Source organism: Cimex lectularius, unplaced genomic scaffold (assembly GCF_000648675.2).
Source record: "Cimex lectularius strain Harlan isolate CLEC.00 unplaced genomic scaffold, Clec_2.1 scaffold45, whole genome shotgun sequence".
Lineage (NCBI taxonomy): Eukaryota > Metazoa > Arthropoda > Insecta > Hemiptera > Cimicidae > Cimex > Cimex lectularius.
In genome coordinates, this window is record NW_019392634.1 from 351,015 (window position 1) to 360,387 (window position 9,373).

A 9,373-nucleotide genomic window follows, 5' to 3' on the forward strand; every position below is an offset into this window, starting at 1 on the left:
GAAAATTTTCCTTTCAACCTACGTGACTGGACAGATAAATCGACTGAATAACTCAGTCTTGCTATATCTTTCCTTAATCCCAATTACATCGTCCACTTCAGACTTTAAACCCGATAAAGTGCAATTTTCAGCCTAACCGCCGACTTTAATAACACCGAAAAAGCGAAAATGCCATTCTTGGTTATAGCACATTTTGGATAATTGGGTGATGATACTATGCTTGACTTTATGGGTCACTGGACAAGGCAATCAACCCTCGGGTTAACGGCGTTTTTGAGTAAATGTCGGTTTCGAATGTAGGGCCGCTGGATTCGAACTCAGAACCTTTACCTTACAGTGATGATCGCCGTGTCAACGCAACATAGCTTCCTGCTAATGTCCCTTTCCGAGAACTCATACTGCTCTGAACTGTTGCGGCCACCGACGCTCCTTGGCGGCTCTTTACTGGTTACTTTACTTAACTCACATTATGTTTCATCTGTCTAGAAAAATAGCGGGACTTGATCATTAAAAAAGTTAGATAGTTCATGGTGGCAAGTGGAATTAAACAACCCAAGTAATTATCGGTTAATAAACGTCTCTTATTACTTCTTGGTTTTATATTTGATCAGAATTTATAGTGAAATTCTTTGAAACATTCGTTCTCTTATTTATCGGGCGTGCCAAATTTCGTGTTTTATCTCTAGGAATTGCTAGGGCGGCTCTGTTTCGGTTGTAAATCAAAAAATAAGCGAGGCAGTTTTTAGACACAGGACATTAAACGCATGTGCACCGCTTTATGAAGATGTGCCAGTGGTGAATAATTCCGGGACAAATGCAGCTGTGATGAATGTCAAGCCTTCTTTTGTGGATTCTCGGAGGAAATATGGCATAAACGCGCGTCACAGGTCGGTTAAAATTCCTCTCTTAAATAAACGTTGGCCTATAATTGGACTTTATTCTATAAATTACGGCCCGAGGGGTGGTGTGTTCATCGAGGATTTCACTTTCACCCCGTGCAAACCGACGTTGAGATATAAACGCAATTTGTTTTAATAGTCCGACCTTGTTGATTAATTTCAGACGCGATCTTCTCTTTAATCTCGGCGAAAACATTCCTGTTAAGTTGGACGAGCACCTGTTAAATCTTTCAAAGGGCGATTTTTAAGTTTTACACCTATGTTGACACGAAACAATAAAATAAATCATAAAAAGTCGACAGTCGGCACAAAAAGAGATAATAAGCCAATCAACAGATAACAGAAAACTAATAACAGATTAATTTTCTTCTTTATAGGTGAATTATTTATGGTATCCCATTTTTCTTATTGTGGAGGAAAACACATATGCAATAGGTTTATTCGATTCCCGTAGGCCATCTAATCAATCATATGCCATCCCATGCCATGACAGCAGTTTCATCGCTATTGATGGATTATGTCAGAAAGTTATTGAAAAAAGTTACCTTATGCTGACCATCAACGGAATTCGTACCATTTGCGCTTTTCACAGTCTGAGAATCGTTGAAAACATGGGAGTATGTATTTTCTGTGATGTCAGATTGCAAAAGACAAAATTTGTTATAATTGGGCCTTGGTACGAGGTGTTGATGATGACGGAAGCGGGGATTTTATATTCCCCAAGCACTGCAGCCTTCTGGCTTATTTTACTTTTGGATTTGGATTTATATAGATTCAAGTCAGCACATGTACGTACATACAAACAACGTGTCGAGCTGAGCCTATTCGCGTCTCATAGTCCACCGGCAATTCCAGCTTTTGTTATCTACGGTAAATTGCCGGTAGATTCGAGAATCGCCCACCACGGGTGTTACCAGTACAGAAGCAGAGTCTTAAACCCGCCGCAAATTGAACCCAGCACACGCCCAGCCCACACGTGGGCTCTTCTGTGAAACGCAGTTCCAGATGATGTGACGCAAATGGAACCCACTCCACGACCAGCCCTTTGTCTTCAACCACGCGTGGTTCGTTTGTGACAGCCGCACAGATTTCATGTGTCCTTCACGTCGTGGGTTTAAGGAAATAATGGAACTTGACGAAAGTTTGATAGAAATTGTGCGGGATAGTCCCATTTTGTATGATACAAGTCATCCTGATTACATAAGGACGAAAATGAAAGTGAAAATGAAACTGCGTTCTGTTTAGCCGGAAACAACCCCTGTTTTCTGGAACTTCCTCAGATACCAAATACTCTCCACGAACTACTTCGCGCACCTAAGTAGGCACTTCTTCTTTTTTTTTTTCTTTTTTTGGATAACAAACACATTAAAACAAATTCCTCAGTTTCGGACTCAGATTCTAAATCTAGAAGTATTTGCCGAAAAGAGGACATCATTACTGGGCCAGTACTGGGTTCAATATGCGGTACCTCGACAAAACGTGGAGTGTCATGGGATGTGTTGGGCATTGGGCTGGGCGTGTGCTGTCCGTGGGCTGGGTTCAATTTGCGGCGGGCTTTATCCGTCCAGCCACCGAAGTTGGCCTTGGGGGAGGGATGCTTTCAACAGCTAGGTCAATTCAGCACCCAACGGTTGCAGTTCCAAACCCATTCGTACTCACCCTATTTTCATACCATTCATTCATAAGGGTGACGGAGTACTCGATATTCTTCCATCACCTACTTCTTTTACTTTTCCTAGATCCTTAGTTCTCTTTATTTGATTCGATTCTTCTCTTAAGAAATATTAGGTCGTTGGATATCATTGCTGCAAACCTACGTTATATTGAGCGGTTGATTCGTATTCGAATTATTACAGATGGCAGTTTCTTCCTCCTCATTGCATAACCTACAAATGAGGACATCATTGGATATACAAATGTATTTGCTAAAATACCAGTAACTATTGGGTTGTCCGGAAAATAATGCAGGATTTTGGTATTAAACAAAAAAAAAGAAACTAGTTACTTTAAAGCAATGTTCTTTAATCAAAATAATTTCCCCCAACGTGTTGGTAACTTATTAATTCCGTCTGAGTAGAATTCAGAATTTTTAGAATTGATAAAGTCAATAAATGCATTTTCCAGTTCCGTTTGATTTTTGAATATTATGTGTTGTAAGTAGTGGTCCAGGTGTCTAAAAAAATGGTAGTCAGTAGGCGAGAGGTCCGGAGAGTAGGGTGGGTGAGGCAAAGTTTCATAGCCAAGCTCCAATAATTTTTGTGACGTTACACGTGACACATGTGGTCGAGCGTTGTCATGCAACAAAATGGGCCCTTTCCGATTGACCAAAGAGGGCTTCATTACTGCCAATTTCTGATGCATGGTATTAATTTGGTTACAGTATGATTCAGCATTGATGGTTTCGCCAGGATTTAAGAAGCTGTAGTGTATTAAACCAAATGAAGCCCACCATACCGTAACCATTACCTTTTTTTGATGAGTTGGGGGCTTTGGAAAATGTATTGGAGCTTCTCCTTTGTCGAGCCACTGTCCAGAATCCACTTTTCGTCACATGTAACAATTCTGGCCAGAAATGGGTCATTTTTGTTTCGACAAAGAAGTGATGCACAAACATCAAAGCGCTGATTTTTTTGGCGATCGTTTAATGAGTGTGGAACCCAATTTTCGAGTTTTTTCACTTTTCCAATCGCCTTGAGGTGGTCAGCGACGGTCGTTTTACTGACTTTGAGTTGCTCTGCAAGTTCTCGAACAGTTGTTTTGGGGTTTTCTTCCACCACTGATCGCAGAACATCATCATTAAGAGAGGAAGGCCTTCCACGACCTTCTTCATCTTCAAGGCTGAAATCTCCCTCCCGAAATTTTTTAAACCACCTTTGCACAGTGCACTCATTAACACAACCCTCGCCCCAGACTTGGTTAATGTTTCTAGCCGTTTGGGCTCCGCTTCGGCCGAGTTTAAACTCGTAAAAGAAAATCGTACGAAATTCTCGCTTTGACATTATAAGGATGACTGAATTATTTCCAAGTAGCGGAATGCTACAGAGGTAAACAAACAATATCATTTGGAAGAGGATTAATAAGTGTTGACATTCATACAAATGAGTAATCCTGTAAACGTAAACAGAATATTTTATATAGATTTTTTTTAATGAAACTTAAAATCCTGCATTATTTTCCGGACAACCCAATAGTATATATCCCTAGCACTCCCCCGGGTTATACCTTCTCAAGCTGAAGCAATGAGTTTGCCAGTTTTGGTGAGGGTTGTTTATATTTACCTTGTGTGGCACCGCTGGAGGTCGACCATTTCTCCTTAAATTTTTTGTGGTCTCATACTGAGATGGATGATTACGTATTTGTACCCAAATACGGTCACGGTCCTCCTATTGCCAGTTTGTCTGCTTTTCCATTACCCCGAATTTCTTTGTGTCCTGGCACTCAAGATATTATCAGGACAAACACATCCTGATAACATCTTGAGTTTTGGATACATTCACTGACTGTTTTAGAAGTGACTTTTTTTTACGTGCTAGTGCTTTTTTGGCTTCTTGGCTGTCCGACCTTACGAGGATTTTTTGTCTGCACAGCCCGCTTTTAAGATTTTCTATAGCAAAAGCATTGATAGCATGGATAGCATCGGCTTAAAAGAGGGGTACTTCCCTAATGCGTTTAATTGCTCATATTTTGGGCTTGCTGAACCGGTACCTTTATTTGTTTTCGAGCCATCTGTAGCCAGATGGGATGTTGCAAATGATGTTTCTGGGATCATATAGTTAGTCAGTTCCCATTTCAAGGAATGGCTGTCTGGTTTTATTTATAATTATTGTATGACCGAAATGTTTAGTTCTATCCTCTTTTTGAGGTTAATCGTTCTTAGACTTCCTGGGAGATAAACCACGGATCTTCAACTCATTTCCCTCTTAACGTGATTTATCAAAACATACATTAGCACTAATCCGAAAGACATTCATACATCTTGAAGATTGTGAATCCTGCGCGTCGGTAAATAAGCATTGAACTCGTAATTTTGTCGTTAGCGATTCATTTTGGTCTGACTATCCTTGCTGAGTTGTTCTGACGCCTTTCGGCATTTCACAATTCAGTGTGTGATTTCTGGTTTGTCTGAGCTTCTCTTTTAAGGTCATGAGGTCTTTGTCGTTGCCTTTGGTTTTTATTTTTTTTTAATTCAACTCCCAACATTATAAGCAACTTGACTTCAAAGAAATCGCACAGACACACTGAAGATGCGAAATGGTGATAAGCGTCGGTACCAACCCAGCAAGGCTAGGCAGACCAAAATGCTCTCGACCGACCGAATTGTAAGTTCGTCACCCCGCAGATCACACTGATCGACAATTTGATCGCTGGACCGTCTACTTTCGCTGGTTGTTGAAACACATCCAACATAAAAATTTGAGCCTAACACTGAATCTATTTAAGACCACATTGTTGTAGGTCTAATTATTGATGTTTGTGGTTCTATAAATTGGACTGATGATAAATAGCAGATAACTAGATATAGCTTACTCTGAATTTGTTGATCGATTCCGCCTTTTAAATATGATGTGTTGCATACGATATGAAATTTATCCTTTGTATGAGGGAGAAGTGAAGGCATATTTTTTATATTATCAAAACGTACAAAAAGAACTAACCACAGCGTGGCATTTGTCCATTTTAATTTTTCGTTATGTTACGATAAAATTTTAGGCTTATATTGCTTTTTGTATGTATTCTACGTTTGTATATGTATTTTTTCCAAATCCATCAATTTATATAGTATATGAAAATGGTGTATTTACATATTTGTATAAATGTGAGCACAGTGCCTTTTTTCACACGGTCACAGCACTAATGCCAGCGCTGCACCGGGAGGATACATGTTAGACACCACCAACCAATGCTGGGCACTCAATGGGAGGCAAGGAGGTCTCAAGGCCATCGTCGATTAAGGCGACGCGGCGGGTCCTCGGGATAACAATGTGTGGAACAATGGCTCGAACAATAATGTTAGGAAGACTCGAAAGTTGGTATGAAACTTTTGGAATCGGGAACGGATCAGTTCGTTGACAAAAGGAATGCTGAGGTCATTGTTGATGGTGAGGTTACACGGATTAAGGAGCTTCCGATAGTGACGGAGTAAACAGCTTAGACGATTTGTCTGAGGACTTTTGTTTAGAAGGATTGAATTCGCTGGATGGCTTGACAGAACACCACAGTTCCACTCCGTACGTTCAATGTCTTGTTCAAGGCGGATTTGGGTTCTAGGAGTCTTGGTAGTTGGCCTAGTCTTCTGTTAAGTTGTTGTCTTTTAGTATTATGCGGGGATTCCTCGTTTGCTGTCTAGGTAAGTCCTAGGTGTTTGACATGAATGGAAGTCGGTATCTCTTTGTTATTGATGTCCAGTGGATGGCAAGACGGTTTTTTCAATGTGAACGTATACTGAGTACATTTCCATTCATTCAGTCTTGTCCACCACTTTTTGCACCAATCTTCGATAAGCTCAAGTTGTTCTTTGTTGGAGTTAGCTAAACATTCGAGTTAGTGGACAAAATTGCGGTTTCGTCCGCGTAAGTGGTGATGATGGTATTGGGATGTGCAGGTAGGTCAGCACTGTAGATGGTCTAAAGAATGAGATAAGATAGACGTTTATTTTGGTAATAATATACAAAAATATTAGACAAATAAAAACAATAAACATTTTGATATCTATATCTATATCAATATTTTGGTGGAGTACAAAATTACAAATCTATAAAGCCAAAATAAAATAAAATATTAATACTTTACATACAAAATAAGCATAATACATTTTGTTGGTAAAGAATAAATAATAATACCTAAATTAAAAACGACACTTCTTGATTTCTAAATGATAATTAAAATAATCATAACTCATAACATAAACACATCATAATAAAACTACCGTAAAGACTATCACGGTTTTTCTTAGCTAGTCTCATGATGTAGCTTAATACCGCAAGAAAATCAACTTCATGCCTTTCTGCCGGCCATTGGGTTTCTGCAAGGGTACTTTTTCTGGTTTCTCCGATAATAACTAGATCCTTGGGTGTTGCTCGCTGGTTTATCTTTTCTGTTGTCTTTTACATTTGCCGTTTTATTTTTTACTTTTCCTTGCAACGCTTCTTCTCGGGTCTTCTGTTTCACGCATATCCCATCATTGATTGCCTTGATGATTTCGTTAGCGGTTTTACCCAATATTGATTTACATTTTTGCATTCCGTTCTCAGGAGAGGTGAACCCACGAGCTTCATCCCATTCTATAAATTCTTCGTCCACTTTTAGCTTATCCTTCTGAAGTCTTGTTCTGATGTTTTTATTGACCTTGTGAATTTCTTTCCGTAGTTTCATTAGTGCATTCCTTTTCTTGCGAGTTTGTTCTGAAAAATCTTCATGTATTGCAAATCCCGTGCCTTTCAGGAGTCTCGACTTGTTTAATATCGCCCGTTTAATATGCTCATCCTTAAGTTCCACCAAAATAGGGCCGTTTTTCATACGACCAAGACGTATTGCCTTTGAAAAAATAGTTCCATTATTATCTATTTTTAGAACGTCTTTGCAAAAATCTGATATAATTTTCAGGCAGTCTTCGTTGTCATGAATCCTAATTCCTCTGAATATTAAATTATTTGCCCTCAGCCTATCTTCCAAAAGTGTTATCCTTTTGATGCACGCGGAATTTTCTTGTTGTAATTTTTCAAAATTGTGTTTTAACTGAGCGTTTTCTTGTCTGAGGCTGGATATTTGTTCTGTAACAACTTTCAAATCTTCTTTGCTTATCAAGTTAGATAGTTTTGCGTCGATAATTGCGGTGAAGATGTCTACTCTTTCAGTACGAGTTTCTTCCATTTTTATATGGTAAAAATATTATGTGCATGCCTTGGAGTTGTTTGACCTTGGCCCAGAGATAGGCAGTCCTCTTCCTTGCGTCGGTATCGAACAGTGCTAATAGCCTCTTATCTTTTCATGATTAGACACGAACCATCACATTTTTCACGGAAGACAGTCAAAAACTAGAGAAAATTTCTTGCTTAACTGAATACTTTCGCAAAAACTATAAACTCCAAAAACTAGCGACGGCTTTTCACCAAAAATTGGACTTCAAAGTCAACGCGTTCCGCGGGAGTTCAGCGTTTCGGTGGAGCTCGGAAGGGCATCTGCGTCTCAGCTGGGGAAAAAACATTAATCATTTGTTATTATTCACTCTTCCTTTTTATAGAGCTTCGTCAGCGGTTGCTTGATACTGCTGAACGGCTTTTATAAAATTCACACGCCCTGGGGTAAAAAATACTTTGAAACCTTAGATAAAATCATGTAAACAATACTCTCAGACGTTTACACAAAACTGAAAAACCTGTTTGTCACGGCTGCAAATAAATTTAAAACAAGATAATAAATTACAAGAATAAAATAATGAGTTGTTGTAGGCAACAGATCATTTTAGTCAGCAAGACGTGTTTCGGCATATCGCCATTTTCAGTTTGCTTTAATTACTAAATATATGGATCTATTCAAACGTCAAATGAAATTACTGTAGCTTTTAATTCCTCAAGAGAAGTTAGATACGGGGTGGGTAGGAAATTTTATTATCTTATCTAGATAATAAGCACTCGCGGCAACGAGTTCTCGGAAATCAGACAAGCCGGCGTCCCACAAGGGAGCAGTCTTGGTCCCATCCTTTATATCATCTACACTGCTGATCTCCCTGCACACCCCAATACCATCATCAGACGAAACCGCAATTCTGTTCTCTAATTCGAATCCTGCCCAAGCTACCTCCAATATCCAAGAACACCTTGAGTATCGAAGACCGGTATAAAAAAAAGTGGAGGACAAGAATGAATGAAGGAAAACGTACTCAGTTTACGTTCACGTGGAACTTTTGCCCTCCACTGTACATCAACAACAAAGAGATACAGACTTCCATTCTAATCAATTACTTAGGACTTACTAGCAGCAGACTGACGAGGAATCCCTACACAATCCCCCAAACTTACGAAGAATCCTAGGACCCAAATCCGTCGTTACCGTCAAGGCTCAATTAATCTAAACAAAATTTTACTGCGACCACTTTGGACATACGTAATGGAACTGTGGGGTTCCGCCAAGCCATCTAACATCCAGCACATTCAATCCTTACAAATCAAAAGTCCTCAGACAAATCGTCAAAGCTCCTTACTACGTCAGTAACCTCAATATCTACAAGGACCTCAACGTTCCTTTTGCCAACGAACTGATCCTTCCCGATTCAATGTTTCACACCAATCACCACCATCCATCCTAACACATTCTCATCCCGAGAAACCGCTACGTCGCCTTAATCGACGATTGCCTCGAGACGTCCTTACCTCTTAATCCCTCCCAATGAGTGCCAGCATCCCTTCCCATAGCATGTGTCCTCCGGGAGCTGGCATTAGTAGTGGTAGAGATGTAATAATATAATATATATATAT

General features: G+C 39.6%; 1 protein-coding gene across 1 annotated transcript in view; it reads left to right on the plus strand.

The window, feature by feature from the left end:
- The first annotated feature begins 810 nt into the window (after positions 1-810).
- LOC106662864 (dual specificity protein phosphatase 14-like) overlaps positions 811-9,373 on the plus strand; it is an 18,329-nt gene continuing 9,766 nt past the window's right edge. The window contains exon 1 of the mRNA XM_024225129.1: positions 811-887. The gene's annotated coding sequence lies outside the window, so the exon portion shown is untranslated. The remainder of the gene's footprint in view (positions 888-9,373) is intronic.